Here is a 17,619-nt window from a genome sequence, read left to right as displayed (position 1 = left end):
CCCTGTGAGAAATAGTACTTGGGTTAGTAACAAGCTTTCTCATTGGTCATTTTGTGTGCGTATGTTCGTACGAGGAAGTGTTCAGTAAACAGAGTCTGAGTAAGCTTCTCAATACTGAAGTTGATGCTTCCTCGTTTCCTCGCTCCTCCGTCCTCCAGCCCAATTGAACTCAGCCATCTTGAAGGACATCTCAATGCTGTAATTGCACCGTGAGGAGTCGAGGAACGTGGAATGAGGAAGTCATGAGCGAGGATGCACAGGTGTATCCTTCCCTCATATCCGAAGTGGAGCTAAGAAGCGAGGAAAGAAAACGAGGATGCACAAATAAGAAATGAGAAGCACCCAGAAAAGACATGCAAGTCTAGCGATGTTTATGAAACCTCCTTCTGAAAAGCGCAATGTGCCCTGATTGGTCGGCTAAACCAGTATGTTGTGATTGGTTAACCATTTCAAGCATGTTTTGGAAATGTCACGCCCTTACCATAACCGCTGGATTTAACACAATACTAACGCCTCAACCAGGCCTGCCCCCTTTTTTGGGAATGCCTTGGGTGGGAATTATTTAAAGCGGTCCTATTATGCTATTTTACAAAGTCTTGGTTATGTTTATTTTTATTTTTTTTATAGATATGATCATCCACCATTTAATCATATTTGTCAGAAAACTATGGTAATTCAAACAGTAATCGATCACAAAATCATGTATAATTTTCCTAAAGGGAGGTGAAAACAGTCTTCCAAAAGCAAGAGCTTACAAAAGCTAAAGTAAACACTACATCAATACTGTAATGTTAGTTAGAAGGCTAGCAGAGGCAAAGCTTTGCCATTCGTTTATATCATAGCTATCATAGCAACTACATAAAGCTTATCATTGAAATTGTTAATAGAAAACACAACTACAAGAAAACGACATATAATTGTGATCCATAAACAACACGTTGTCACAACAAAAACGTCTTTCAGGAGAAGCTTTTGTGCGTATGGCCTGCATTGTACTCTCTTCTGGAAGCTGTTCTCCATAAAATGTTCAGTGCACAGACAAATGTTGAGGTTATAATCTTCAGGAACAGTGTTAAAAATAAATTTTAACCTCTCTAAGTTCGTCAGCCTTAGGACAAACTTTTTCAGGGGTGTAAAAACTGCGAAAACAACTCTTCCTCTTCTCTAAAGGAGCCCACATGGCCTCATCCTCTTTGTTGTGTGGGGCGGGGTTTATGTAAATTTTAGGGATCGTGATGTCACTAACCCGGGAGGAAGTCCTTAAAAGTGATTTCTGTAAAAGAAAATATCTCCTTTGAACTTTGAGCGTCGTAACTTTGCAGATGTTGTTTATGATGTCCTTTTTCATGCTCAAACAGCAACATTACACACTAAACAAAGTTGAAAACGTAAAAGAGCATTACAGGACCCCTAAAGGACCTTCATGATTCGCTAACCTCTTTACCGCTTTCCAATTAAAATTATTCACAGTTTGTTCATTTTTCTAAGAGATTTAGACATTTCTGTCAGGCATAATTATAATAATAGGTGAGACAGGACATAAAAAGCTGAATAATAGCAACAGTTCTGAAGGTGAAATAAAAGTCACACAGGCAGGATTTCAGAGGCATCCGGTAAGCACAATGACTCCTAGTTCTGGCTTACACACACACACACACACACACAAAGCCCTCCATCCTGCTGACTTGCTGCTAGCCGATACCTCCGTCCAGTCAGGTGATCAACAATGCAAAGGTGTCTGAACTGACTCTTCTTCGCTATAATACACTGAGTGATCTCTGACATACAGACACACACATGCACCTTATATGGGTGTTTTTTTTAACTACAGGCACTATTCGTTTTTATGTAAAATGACCAAACTACCTATTTTACAACATAACTTTTACAAGGTCTCTTATATATGCACTACCGTTAAACAGTTTGGGGTCTGTAAGATATGTTTGAGTCTTAGGCTCACCAAGACTGTTTGATCAAAATATGATTTCATTTTAAAATAACTTTTCCATTTAAATATATATTAAACATGAGTTTGAAATCCTATGGGAATTACATTTTTTAGATCAGAAAAGGACAAAATTCTCTTGTGACGTATATCCACTGCTGTACATTGTTAGCTGACAAATGAAATGTCGTAAACTAGCGAGAGTGTGAAAAGTGTTTTATTTTCAAAAAGCCCACAGGGCACAACATCGGCCATACATGCAATCGTTCACGCACTAATGCACTCCAGGAATGTTATTTAAGCCACTGGACCATTTTAACGGAGATTAGGGTGGTGTCCACATATCCACGTCCTTTACTGGAATTTTACTGGAATTTAAAACTGCACTCAGGATTGAACAGATGTACAGCTCGGGCCACAGTTAAAGAAGGTTTAATACATAAAATATGATACAAAGGGTCAATGAAAACACAAATCAGACTGCAGTGCGTCCTTGTGCAGCACAGAGCATGGCATGAGATTTAGACTAATATGTACTGGATTACTGGCTTCTATAAATAGACTGGGAGGAAGTACAATACACTCTGACATATGATGGAGTTCAGAGTGAGTGCGTATGTGTGTGAGTGTGCGTTTTATGCACTGCACTGGTTCTTTGTTAGCCAGATGTTTGCTTTCTGCACAAGGCAGATATCCAATAGTAGCTTTAATGACAGTAATGACAGCAAGATTGACACTCCCTTTATTACAGAACCATTACATTTAGTCACACATGCTATAATCCAAGCATCAGCCTCCCTTCACATTAATAAATACTGACCAGTTAGATACACAGAGGAGCGTATCGAGAAACAGAGAACATGCTTTCAGTGGGATGAGTAATCCTGATTGACTGCAACAGTATCATGTATTAATTCTAATTTTAGTAGCAAACCTCCATGTATGAATGGAGGCTTTAGTCACATGTTTGGATTCTTATGTTTGACGTCAAAATTGTAACTGTGGATGGGATAGTACATATATGGAAATATAAATATATATATATGGAACATTGCAGAGAAATGTTGCAAGCCAAATTCAAGCTTAAGTTGCTTACATGAGCACCACAACTCAATAATTATTAAATAACTTTTTTTTTTTTCAGGGTTCTTTGATTAACCCTTTAACGCAAACTTTGGGTTTTTATTGACCTTTTATTCACTACCGTCCCCTTCACTAAGTTTAACATCAGTTAAACATCAACCTTTTAGTATTTCACAATATATTCATTATAAACAATAAGAAAAAAATATAAAAGAATGTCCGTTTTCTAAAAAATAAATTGTAAAAAGTGTATAGGGTCACTAATGACCCGAGGTGTGTAATAGTATAAGTATATTTTTTCTGCACAACAATACTTGAATCTTTGATGACTGAATAAGTCCAAATCACCTTTATTCCTCAAGACGTCACTGTCTAATACACAATGATGAAGTGACGTTTCACTCATAGTTACTGCAGGCAGAAAACAAAAGAATAGGAAGTATCATCAGCAAAACTTCAAATGGCTCAGTGATTTACTGCAGAGCAAGTACTGAACACAATCAAATATTACTGTCACTGTCACTTGATGGTGGATCTGGTGAAGAAGCAGTCAGCTGTCAAAATATTGATTTTAAAAACATTGATTATGATAGTGAAAATCGCACATATGAGCCAGATGCTGAATGTACTGGGAAATGAGCTCTGACGAGGACAGTGATGATGGTAAAACTCAAATGAAAATTTTCCAAGTTCCAAAAGGTAGCAAAATATGCTTTCTTTTTTTGTTTTGTAATTGTTATTAAAATATCAGGAGAGTTTTATACAATTGTGGCAGTTAGAGATCCATCCGTGTTAGATATAGATCCGGGTCGCTAAAGACCAGAATATGTAATAATGACTGGCGAAACATTCAAGCATTTAAAGGGATAGTTCACCCAAAAATGAAAATTCTGTCAGTAATTGCTCACCCTCATGTTGTTCCAACCGCGTAAGACCTTCGTTCATCTTCGGAACACAAATTAAGATATTTTTGATGAAATCTGAGCCTTGTCTCACTCCTCCATAGGCTGCTAGGTGGCCCAAACTTGCTGGCCCAGAAAAGTTATTAAAGAGATCGTTAATATAGTCCAAGTGACTACAGTGGCTCAATCTTAAGTATATCAAGCGACGAGAATACTTTTTGTGCGCAAAAACAAACAAAAATAACGACTTTATTCCACTATTCATTTCCTTCTCTCTGGGCCTCCTAGTGTTTTTGCGCTGCGCGTCTGTGTTGCACGTCATCACGCATCACACACATGACCAGCGTCGGCCAATAGTGAGCCTACGTGGTGACGTGTAACACAGACGCGCTGCGCAAAAACACTACGCGAAACAACTAGAGGTCGAGAGAGAAGGAAATGAATAGTAGAATAAAGTCGTTATTTTTGTTTGTTTTTGCGCACAAAAAGTATTCTCGTCGCTTGATATACTTAAGATTGAGCCACTGTAGCCACTTGGACTATATTAACGATCTCTTTAATAACTTTTCTGGGCCAGCAAGTTTGGGCCACCTAGCAGCCTATGGAGGAGTGAGACAAGGCTCAGATTTCATCAAAAATATCTTAATTTGTGTTCCGAAGATGAACGAAGGTCTTACGCGGTTGGAACAACATGAGGGTGAGTAATTACTGACAGAATTTTCATTTTTGGGTGAACTATCCCTTTAAGGGTTAATGTCATTTTTTGTCCTTAAAGTCGACATGAAATCAGAACTGACCCTATTTACCTTTTTAGCGCATATTACTAGTCTTGTGGTGAACAATTAATCCGTGCAAGTTAATACATCGAAAAAAAAAATTGTTTGCCGTGGTAATCTTTAATCAAAATCTGAAAAGTTACTTCCGGTCTGGAATGGCGTTCCTTTTCTGATGACGTCAGTTTGACGGCTTGGGTTGAAAATGCTTAACCACTCCCCTCAAGCCGTTAGTCTGCTAAGAGCAGAGAGATGGAGAGGAGGAGCACTAAAGTAAAACCCTGCCCTCTATTCAATATTCCGTTTCACTTGGAAATACGTCACAACACTGGAGAAAAGTCATTTGCAACTTCCGGTTCACGGGGACCTTAATGTAATTTTGTTTTATCATTTGAAACCTAAGAAACTTTGACAACCATGCCACAAACACTATAAACAGGTTAAATAAAATTTGACAAAGCTATCTCACAACAAAAATCAATAGCTGCCATGATGGTTAAACCAGGAATTTATACAGCAGAGTATGAAGAAGATAAAAGCAGGCAGGCAATGCAAAATAATTATTTCACCCGCAATCTTCTGTACGCTTTGACAAACTACACTGAACCTGGTAACCTCTGCTGACTAATCGAGCAAACACTGTACACCTTCACCTCTGGAAGTCACAACGATACGGTTGAGCAGCAGCGAGTAACTGATCTGACGTCAGTGCCCCTTTATGTCGACCTTGTGTAGACGCTCACACTATGAGATGTCAGCACTGTTCTGGGGTCAGTGGGGGATGGGCGCTGACGTTAATGCAGCTGAACTTCGTCATCCAATACGCCACTGCTTTTGTTGGACACCATCAGTCTTCATAAACTATCCACCGTTCTTCTCTGCTTCAGCGCCTTCAGAAGATGACTTAGATAATAAAGAGGAACATATATTGATCATCTAAAAGATATATTGAATGAAGGCTTTAAATAAATGGTTTTCAGCAACAGCATAGTCTTTGAAACCTCTTTTAAGTCCTTGAAGTCCATTTCAGTGCATTTAGTGCTGCTAATGTCGCCTACATGCATGATATCTTTCAACAAACCATGCGCAAATCCTGCTCACAGCTAATTTCAATTTACTCACATATTCACCAGCCAAAAAAAGTTCAGTGTTAAGAAATATCAAGGATTCGACTGCAACAAATAGTAGGATGTACAACAAATCTGGTTCCAACATCCTGACTAACAAGTGGCTAAATGGGACAACAGAGGATATCTTGTGACATTAAACGTCATCAGCCGAACAGGTAAATTCATCTACTCAGTAGTCTGCTTTTACAGCCTTGTTGTGCTTCTCATCACGCTCTTGCAAACTATTCAAACGCAACATTTCAGGGAAATAGTTTTTTTCAATAAAGACTAAAAGAGTTGTCAAAAGCTTAGTGATGATGACATTAAAGTCAAGACTTTACAGCATACGTTTAGCTTTTTACTTCAGCCGGTTGTATTTAGGCTTCAAAACATGAAAGTTGTCTTCATTCGTGAAGATTATCTGTGTAAGAATCATTACGTTTTGTTGGTCACCTAGCTTATTTCCAAAAGCCAATGGGAAAATCCTATTGGGATTTTGTCGAAGGGACCAGGGTGTTGCTACTTCCGGTCTGGCCTACAAAAATACGTCATCAATGCAGTGCTCTTGTTTCAAAGTTGTGTAGGCATGACCAATGAAATCATTAGAATCAGCTGCGGGGCGGGGCGTCATTATCACATGACCTACCAGTGTCAGTTGCATAGCATCACTGCTATTCACAAGTCCTCTCCCGTTGCTGTTATGTGGAAGCAGGAGAGAACCCAAACGCAGACAGTGTGCAGATATTAACACGGTTTTATTAAGACAAAAATGGGAAAACAAAACCCACGATGGGGTAAAACAAGGCTGGTGGGCAAAAACAAAGACAAACTACACTGGACTGAGACTAGACAGCTGACTAGACAAATAACTAACAGCAACAAGATCAGGACTTTACTAGGCAGAGTTCTTCACAAATACTCACAGGAAGGTTTTCATTCAGGTAAAGTATCACGGAATACTCACACAATGAATAACAATGAACCAGCACAGGACAGCAAACACAAGGGGATTAAATAGGGAACTAATGATAGCACAACAGGTGACACAGGTGAAGTAATAATGAAGACTCAACAAGGGTAACAAGGGGGCGGGGTTACGTGACGAGACAACGCAAGCACATGGCCAAACAAATGGCCATGTGCTGCACATGAAACATGGGCCTGTCATGATTCTGCCGCAAGACAAGAGAAAATCAAAGACAAGGCAGAATCATGACAGAACCCCTCCCCTAAGGAGCGGCTTCCAGACGCTCCCTAAGGGAACACTAAACACGTGACATGACAGACTGAGACAAGGACACAAACCAACAAAACATGACAAACAACAACAACGGCAAACATGAATAAACAATGACAGGATTGGGGTGGAAAATCAAAAACAACAAACAAGGCAGGGGAGGTGGAGACAACACAGAGTTCATGGGGGGCAGTCCAGTGTGGATGGGAGGACTGGGGGGAAACACAAAGTCCTTAGGGGGCAGTCCAGGGTGGATGGGCGGACTAGGGGTCTTGGGTGGACAGGACGAGGGCTGACGGCGAGGGGTCCGGGCAGACATGGATGGGGACACACGAGGGGATGACTTGGGGGAAACAGTCCGAGGCTGGGAACTCACAGGGGTGCTATCTGACAGAGGAACCGAAACAGAAAGCAGCGGGACAGGAATCTTGACGGGGGACACAGGAGGCGACACAACAGGAGATAAGACAGAGGATACTGCGGGTGACGATGGAACAGAAACGAAAACAGAGCTCCCCGAAGACGGCTCAGAATTAACGCTCCCCATCACAGAATCGGGGAGATCGTCGTCAGCAGCCAACTGGGGTACGGTGCTCATGGCAGCTGACTGGGGTACGGCGCTCACGGCAGCTGACTGGGGTACGGCGCTCACGGCAGCTGACTGGGGTACGGCGCTCACGGCAGCTGACTGGGGTACGGCGCTCACGGTGCACTTAGAATCAGTGGACTCAGGACAAGACTTGACTGACTTGACGGGGACTTCAAGAATCTGGACAAGACGTTTAAGGTATTCAGACATTGTCTCGGCAGCGACGAGGACAGGCATCTTCTGATGGGCAGAAACCGACCGCAAGACAGCTTCAGCAGCTGAATCGGCCGCTGCTCTCTCTGCAGCACTCACGACTGCAGACTTGGGAACGGCGCTTGCAGGAGCGGGCTCTGGAACAGCGCTTGCAGGAGCGGGCTCTGGAACAGCGCTTGCAGGAGCGGGCTCTGGAACAGCGCTTGCAGGAGCGGGCTCTGGAACAGCGCTTGCAGGAGCGGGCTCTGGAACAGCGCTTGCAGGAGCGGGCTCTGGAACAGCGCTTGCAGGAGCGGGCTCTGGAACAGCGCTTGCAGGAGCGGGCTTTGGAACAGCGCCTGCAGGAGCGGGCTCTGGAACAGCGCCTGCAGGAGCGGGCTCTGGAACAGCGCCTGCAGGAGCGGGCTCTGGAACAGCGCCTGCAGGAGCGGGCTCTGGAACAGCGCCTGCAGGAGCGGGCTCTGGAACAGCGCCTGCAGGAGCGGGCTCTGGAACAGCGCCTGGGACAGCTAGAGATGAAGAGCGAGAGGCTCCCTTTCTCCTCTTCTTTCTCCTTGAACGCGAAGCCGAATCTGTAGCTGGGCTAGCGACCAGTTGGAGATGTTCAGCTGGAACCGTAACAGGAGCAGGGATGGCGTTCTCGGGCAGCGCAGACTCGGTCGAGGAAGACTCAGACGGGGAATCCCAGGAAACTCGTCTCCCTCGTTTACCATGGAGAACAATGGGAACAGAAGAGGCCTCAGGAGAAGAAGTGGAACCAGCCTTATCACTAAGGGTAACAACGGCCAGGACGCGACCCTCGGGGATCACAGGAAGCTTGGCAGATGTAGACAAGATGGAGCCCCGCATCTCCCTTCGAGATAAACAGTCCACCAGGTCAGTAAACGGCCGGTCTACCAACTGCTCTCGTTCAGCAAGAGGCGGAGGAGTGTTGAGACCCGCTATGAAGTAGCGGTTGAGAAGGGTGTCAGGGAGGAAGAGTCGCTTCTCATGAGCGACCCGAGCATACTGCCTTATGGACCTCTCTCCCTGAGGCGGAATCGGCAGCTTACCGATCCTGACATCTGAACACGTCTTGTGCCACCACTCCTTTAAAAGTTCCGCTTGGGACTCAACGGGCGAGGACCTTCTGTCTGCTGGGTTCGATGCTGGCTGGTTCATTCTGTTATGTGGAAGCAGGAGAGAACCCAAACGCAGACAGTGTGCAGATATTAACACGGTTTTATTAAGACAAAAATGGGAAAACAAAACCCACGATGGGGTAAAACAAGGCTGGTGGGCAAAAACAAAGACAAACTACACTGGACTGAGACTAGACAGCTGACTAGACAAATAACTAACAGCAACAAGATCAGGACTTTACTAGGCAGAGTTCTTCACAAATACTCACAGGAAGGTTTTCATTCAGGTAAAGTATCACGGAATACTCACACAATGAATAACAATGAACCAGCACAGGACAGCAAACACAAGGGGATTAAATAGGGAACTAATGATAGCACAACAGGTGACACAGGTGAAGTAATAATGAAGACTCAACAAGGGTAACAAGGGGGCGGGGTTACGTGACGAGACAACGCAAGCACATGGCCAAACAAATGGCCATGTGCTGCACATGAAACATGGGCCTGTCATGATTCTGCCGCAAGACAAGAGAAAATCAAAGACAAGAAGGCAGAATCATGACAGTTGCCTCATGAGATTGTAAAATGTCCATCGTATGCAAACTTCAGAATCTCGCCAGAAGATGTAGGTCATCTAGGTTAGCAGCTATCAAGTGTTAGACAGTATTCTAGATTATTACGTGAGGACGTTTTTTGTCCAACAATTAGAATCTCTGTTTTTTCAGAATTAAGTAGTAGGAAATTACTGGTCATTCAATTGTTTATATCACCTATGCATTCCGTTAATTTTGTGAATTGGTAAGTTTCGTCAGGGCGTGAAGAAATATAGAGCTGCGTATCATCAGCATAACAGTGACAACTAATTCCATGCTTCCTAATGATATCTCCCAAGGATAGCATGTACAGAGTGAAAAGCAACGGTCCTAGTACTGAGCCTTGTGGTACGCCATACTGAACTTGTGATAGATGAGACATCTCTTCATTTACTGCTACAAACTGATAACGGTCTACACTAATAGCGAGATACAACCACGATCGGATGATAAGAGCAAATCATTTGTAGATGAGCAACTCTAATGAGAGCAGTCTCAGTACTATGGTACGGTCTAAATCCTGACTGAAAATCCTCGCAGATATCATTTCTTTCTAAAAAGGAAGTTGTGAACATAGTTGTGAGGATACCGCCTTTTCTAGTATCTTTGACAGAAAAGGTAGATTCGAGATCGGCCTGTAATTGACTAATTCTGTATGTAGAGCGTCCTACAACGCCTCCTTCAAAACACATTAACATTCAGAGCAGAGCGTCACGATAAACAGTGTTAAATTAACTAATGTCGCAAAGCACATAACATTACAACAATAATGAACGTAAACAACTTACAGAGCTCTAACCTGTACCACCTGACTGCTGCAGATTCATTTCACCGTTGACAGTGTTGCCATTGAAAGGCATGAATTCAAGTAGAACCATCTCTTTATTGCGGTAGTTATGGCGTGAACGCAGCATAAGCTTGTTGTTTTGGTTTAGGAGGAACTGTAAAATGTGGCTGATGTTTGTTTGCGGTGCTCTGTGATTGGTGTCTGTCTACAACTCTACATAGTCGCCTACCCTGCCTTTAATATCTGCTAACACTTTATTTTGATGGTACGCCAACAGACATTGTACTGACTATAAGTAACTTTGCAACTACGTCAACTTATTTTGCTAACCCCAACATTCTAACCCTAACCTGTTTAACAGTCTATACTAATACTTTAATGAGAGTAAGTTGACATGTAGTGGCAGAGTTACTTATAGTTAGTAGAATGTTTAAAGTGGACTATCAAAATAAAGCGTGATTTTTTTTTTATCTTTATATTTTTATATTCCATAATCTTCTCTCTCAGTCTTCTTCTGTCCTCTCTGAGAGCATCATAGCCTGATCTGATGACGTGAGGACACATGGGGGAAAGTTATGCTGAAACAGTGGCTGTATGTTGATGCCAACCATCTGCCTAGAGCTCCAGCCGCTCCAACGATGGATTCATGCCCAGACAAACATGGGACACCAGGAACCCTCGGCACTGATTTTACTGCAGATCATATCTTGGTGTTTTAGCTCAGTAGATGGCTGTAGGCACAACTACGCTTTCATGATTAATAAATGACAAACAGTCTGTTGTGAACAGACTTGCTATAGACTCTTTTTGTAATGACAGAACTATGCCTAGCTGATACAGTAGCTATGCAGCAAGTCTACATCTTTATATTGAGGCCACAAAACAGACAATTGGATTTTGTGTGAATTAAACATTTAAAAAGATTCACAAGATATGTATGTGTGCTAAAGCTGAGCATTGTTTTTGTTTGTTTTTTGGCTTTAATATGTTTGTGATGGCAGTGCTTCAAACTATAGCTCACCATAGCAATAAAAGCAAAGCTTGTGTAAAAACTTCAATTCAACAACACATTTCTGTCATACTTCATCTACTCTAGCAGTAGTCTTATTGTTACAATAAACATAATCTGAAGGCTATAACACTTTTGCATTATATAGTTTGTAGCTTTAGTACATTTTTATATAGCCTGTTAACTGTCAGTATCTCTGAAGCTTTTTTATTGCCTTTTCCCCCGTTACATATTTTAGTAATCATGTTCCAAAAGCATTAACACTCAAAACTCATCCCCTGAAAACCGTTTTGAAATTGGACATTGTGTTACCATGGAAAAAAATATTTTATATTACATTTTTGTAATATCAACTTCAAATTTAAAACATGACTTGGACACATCATTGATATTGTAGCAATTATTCTAGCAAAAACATGTTGAGAAGACTCTGTTTCCTGTGCAGCAAAAGTTAATCCACATTGCATGCACTTCCAAAGGATGAGGCCTCGGGCTTGACTTGATATGGTAAAACCGATGTCATTGTTACTGTCCGTATCAATGTGTATCAAGTGCTGAGAAAGAACCTGTAGCTGAAATTCAGACATGGTAATAGGCGTTTTGTTACTGACATGCGCTGTAAGTCATAGGCCAATCAAAACAGACTGGGCTGTCTGACCAATCAGAGCAGAGTAGACAAATCACAACAGACTGAGCTATCTGACCAATCAGAAGAGAGGAGACCAATCACAACAGACTAAGCCATCTGACCAATCAGAGTAGAGTAGACCAATCACAACAGACTGGGCCATCTGACCAATCAAAGCAGAGTAGATCAATCAGAACAGACTGAGCTATCCGGCCAATAAGAGCAGAGTAGACAAATCACAACAGACTAAGCTATCTGACCAATCAGAACAGAGCAGACCAATCACAATAGACTAAGCCATCTGACCAATCAGAGCAGAGTAGACCAATCACAACAGACTTAGCCATCTGACCAATCTGGGCTTTGTTTCCCAAAAGCATTGTAAGCCAAGTTGATCATAGAACAATTGCCACAAATGGTCTCTATGATCAACTTAGGTTTACAGCGATTTTGGGGAATGCAGCCGTGAGCAGAATATCAATATGTTACTTTTAATCATTCATAACTGTAGGAAAGCTAACACATTTTCACAATAGTAAAATTGTGACTATGACGTAGCCCTGGTAATCACATACAAACAAAACCTAACCAATCAATCACCTATGGCAACAGAGGAAAAGCCACTGCACACACACTCCAATCAGAGATTAGGGGTGACATCGCCCTCAAGACCTCCTTTAGTTAATAACACTAATAATGCAATCTGACCGAGAAGCACTTCGGGAAGTAAAGGAATGCTGCTTTAATTATACAATACATTTCACGAGTTCACATCTACATATAATTATTACGGTAAAGGTTATGCGTATTTGGCGTGCTGTCCGGGTGGAGGGCTCAGAGCTCGGAATTTCTGCCCGAACCCAGAGTACTCCCCCCGTTGGTGAGAGTAGATGGAACTAGAAGTGAGGAGATGGAACTAAAAGTGAGGAGATGGGGTGGAGGTGGGATGCTGAATAAACTGTCAAGGAACAGAGGTGGGTTCTGCTGTTATTTATATTGTCCTGAGTTGATTACTGATTGATCTCCACTTGTGCTAATTGGGTTAATTATCTGCACCTGCTCCTCCCGAACCTTGTTAATAAAACATCATTTTTATGAAATTTACACATCACAAGCAAATAGCAAAACAAACACTTAGTGCCTTAGCTAAGTAACTGTGCTAAGAATAGCAAACAACAACTTTGGCTGCGCAAGACAACCTCAAATGATTGTCCGACAAAAATTACTGACAGAAAGTTACTCTTTAGAACTTTCTGAGTAAAATAACAGTTGGTGTGATGTCGAGATATAAATTAACTTTTCCATTCCCAGTAAATTGGTTCCATTGTTCAGTCAATTCAATTAGAATAATAAGACACTAGTGCTTCTACTAGTCAAATGAAATATCAACAAAATCCATCTTTGCACAGAGGCTGCATCTGAAGTGGCATTTAGATGTATCTACACAACTCAGGTGGCATAACTGTATTTACACTGCACATATGCATTTTGAATATAAAAATATGAAATGATGGAAAAAGTTTAATGAAAATTTTACATTTGAAACTAAAACTAACAGTAGGTGGCGGCAAGTCACTTTCTTAATGAGCGAGTCATCAATTTAAGCTATTTATTCAATAATAATGATGCATTCAGTAACAAAGCAAGTGGTTCATTGAATCATTCACTCAAAATTCATTCATGAACTAAATACCACTGAGCTGCTCGGAAATGCGTAACGGTTCTGCTGTGGAACTGTGTGGAACTACTTACTAGCTATATTTATTTATATTTACTATTTAACAACTATATTTCTTAGTAAATTAGAGTTAAAATCCCCCCCAAAAATGCCTCTTGTAAATGGTTTGATATACAGATGTGAAGCCTATTTGACTTTTCACATTCAACTGAAAGATTCTCCGAGGTTCAGCCATGCTTTTGATGAAATCAACACTGCTGACCTCGCGGTGAAGTCTCTACCTCTCAATATCCGTGCAGCGTCCTGACCATGAACCCATATGCGTGCGTGCACACTTACCTCTCCCTTCATAAATCACCAGCCGAGGGATTAAGGATGTGATCTTCAAAGAAGCTTAGAACTGCCTGTTATTTACCTAAACTGTCCTCTGCCTGGCTCTAGTCCCATACATAAATGCACTCATTGTTTTAACCCATATAGGAAACTGATTTCAAAACCAGACCAAGCTGTCACAAAGGATAAACAAAAAGTTTTTGATATGACTGCCAGGAAAAAAAAGAGAGTAATGATTTATACACCAACGATAACATCAGAACAGGTACGCGACTCCACCAGGGTATTCCTCAGTCCGAAGAGAGAGAGAGAGAGACACAGTGACAGGTAAGAGAGACAGTAACACAGACAGTGATCTCTCAGAGGATGGAGGCTTGGCAGCACTTGAATTTTGAAGGTTACCAGAGGTTTGGCTGGGATGGAAGGTGGAGAGAAACATATGGCCCTACTGTGAGAGATATCGCAGAGTCACTGGCGAAAGGCCTGTGAGAAATCAACTGATAGCGCAAAACACTACCTGCTCTGTCAGCTGTTCCACACTCTTTCCATGACTCTAAAAGTGTCCTAAATAGCACTTCACTATCAGATGAGTGACATTGGGGTCATTGCCACTCCATAATTTATTCAAAAACATACCAAAGTTGAGATGTACAGGACTTGGTTCTATCATTTGGTTGTTGATTGGATGGAGGCAGATCTGAATACGAGCTCGCAGTTGATTGTAAGAAAAAGGTGGGGTTTAAACGGACTAAATGATGTAATGAAATGTAGAATCTGGTGTACTTCAACAGAGAGAAGTCTGTCGTTTCACCTGAGAATGTCTGGTCTGTCTATCATAAAAAAAATAAAAATAAAAGACACATTGGTCAAACTCAGGCGAGTATAACCTAACAATCCTGACCAAATATTTCACATTCTATGACTTTTATCCACCCTGTTAAATGGCATTGTTACATGACAATGTGTAACAGGGTGGATATTTTAAACTAATAAAGCCCATTACTAGTAAGAAAAGAACAACATCCCAGCAGAAGAATAACCGCTAATAGCTATATAAAATCCAATTATTGTAAATTTAAATGTTCATGCATTTTCATGCCCAATATAAATTGACACAACCGGGTGGACATGTTATGTTTTACACCATTAGACAAGTCTTCTAAGAATAAGGAAAAGAGAGAAAGGTTTATGACTGATACTTACTTTGTTCTTTAAGTTTCTTTCCCTCCAATGATATTATGTCACTTCTAGCAAGTCATGAGATTTAGATCATTTGCTTAAGATTTTAAAGGGCAAGTAGCACCAATGTAAAAGGGTGGACTGGAGTTTGAGGGACATAAACTAAAAATAATGTACCACAATTAATTACATTTTGTGTCAAAGAGTAATTTGAGTAAATTAAAATTGCTCATTTTAAAATGTATGTGTAACCTTTATTTTAAAGTGAAGTAGAGAAAACATGACTGAGGACATGGGAATTAGCCTGTCAAGTGTTTCAAAATGTTTTATAGGGACATAAAATCCATAATATTTATACATTAATAATTCATGATATTTGTGAAAAAGTTTTTAACTTTTAATACATTTTATTATGAAAACAATGTTTGTGGAAAGGAAAATATGTTACTTGTTACTTGATGGTTACATCACATTACAGTTTTGATTTTGATTTTTTTTTTTTTTTTTTTTTTTGAGAATGGTATAAACGTTTTTCAAAACTATATGAAAACAACATGAACTTCCAACATGGCCCATGAGATTTACACTGGATATTTAAAAAGCTTTAAACCAATCTAACTTGGCACAGATTTATTATAGGCATTTTTGCCATATATTATGTTAGGACAGTATGTAGACAAGAAGCGAAGTGGGAGAGAGGACCGGGAAAGGTCCTTGAGCCAGGACTCGAACTCGGTCGCCCGAAGCGCAATGGTGCTGTATGTTGGCGCACTGCCCACGAGGCTATCAGTGCCAACTAATTTAGGACTTTTAACCCATCCTGAGATTATGGCTACATCATTTAACTCTACTCAATCAGCCCATGTCTAATGGCCACTTTAATTAATTTGTAATGTAAATCAGTCATATGGAGATTGAATAAGTCCTTTAACACTGATATCAGATTTCTATATAATAGGCCTAGTACAGATTATGTGTGCTCCCCATCCCAACCTGTTAGATCTATGAGGGCTAAACTTGTGTAGGTACAGACTGGAGATTAGAATATGAGTATGACCTGACTACTGCAAGAAGTCTGATAAAGTACCATCTCTTCTCTGTGAACGTCTGTCCTGAATGAGACTGTTGGTGGGTCGGACATCCCCTCAGAGAGGTTGAGAATTCATCTAATCTGTTGGTGTGGGACCTGATGGGCTTCTGACACAGATAGAGAGAGAGGGAGAGAGAGAGAGAGGGAGAGAGAGAGAGAGGGAGAGAGAGAGAGAGAGGGAGGGAGAGAGAGAGAGGGAGGGAGAGAGAGGGAGGGAGGGAGGGAGAGAGAGAGAGAGAGAGAGAGAGAGAGAGAGAGAGAGAGAGAGAGAGAGAGAGAGAGAGAGAGAGAGAGAGAGAGAGAGAGAGAGAGAGAAACAAACACTCTCCTGTCCCACTTCTTCCGTTAACTAACATCTGGCCTAAATCTCTCTCAATATCTCTCTCAATATCTCTCTCTCTCTCTCTCCTGCTCTTCTACTCTCTGTTTTCTTATGAGCAACAAATTGAATTTTATTATTCCCCCATCCCTAACACAGCATTTGTCTGGAACAGAGAGAACTCTGGGTAAGAATGATGTTTTTTGTGTACTGGGAGTATGATCTCTCCATCCACTAATCGCTTTTTCTAGGTCTTCATTTTCACCAATGACAAATACAATTTTCATCAGGAGGTGGAATTATGGGCTTTTTATGTTTAAACATATTTAAATGATTGTTTTGAAGCTAAGATGACAATGGACAGCGCTATTTTTGGTAACACAATGTACTTCTACCTGTACATAATTTATTAACAGTGTTGGAGGGAACGCATTAAGGCCCGTTCACAATAACTATAAAGATGTAGTTCTAAAAAAAAAAATCTCAATATTAAAAAATAGCAGAGTTCACATCACAGCTATAACGATAACAGCACAGAGAAACAATATAATAATCACTTTCAGAATGATTTTATCCAGCTGATGAACAATAAAAACATTGACAGCCAATCAGAATCCATCCTGCTGTAACAAGCTCAAGCATTTAAAGTGACAGACAAGCACGTGCTTAGAATAAATTGAACGATATTGTCCACTGGTGTGGACGCTAATATAGTTATCTTTATACAGCAGTTATCGTTCTTGGTGTGAACGGGCCTTTATACGAATAACTTGAGGTATGTAATCAGATTACATTTTTCAAGTAATGAGTAAAGTAACGCATTACTTTTAAATTTACACCAACATTTTTTAAGTAACGAATAAAGTAATTCCTTAATAGTCTTTTAGTTAATAACTTTTGTTAAGCGTTTTTTTTTTTTTTTTTTTTCTCATAAAAAACAATTACCCAAGGTGTTCATCAATGATTGTATATCAAGAGCAGGGACACGTTTGAGTGCATTTTGCTTTGTGATTTCACTGTAACGAACA

Source organism: Rutilus rutilus (assembly GCF_951802725.1).
Source record: "Rutilus rutilus genome assembly, chromosome: 15".
Taxonomy (NCBI): domain Eukaryota; kingdom Metazoa; phylum Chordata; class Actinopteri; order Cypriniformes; family Leuciscidae; genus Rutilus; species Rutilus rutilus.
This window is presented reverse-complemented; position numbering follows the sequence as displayed.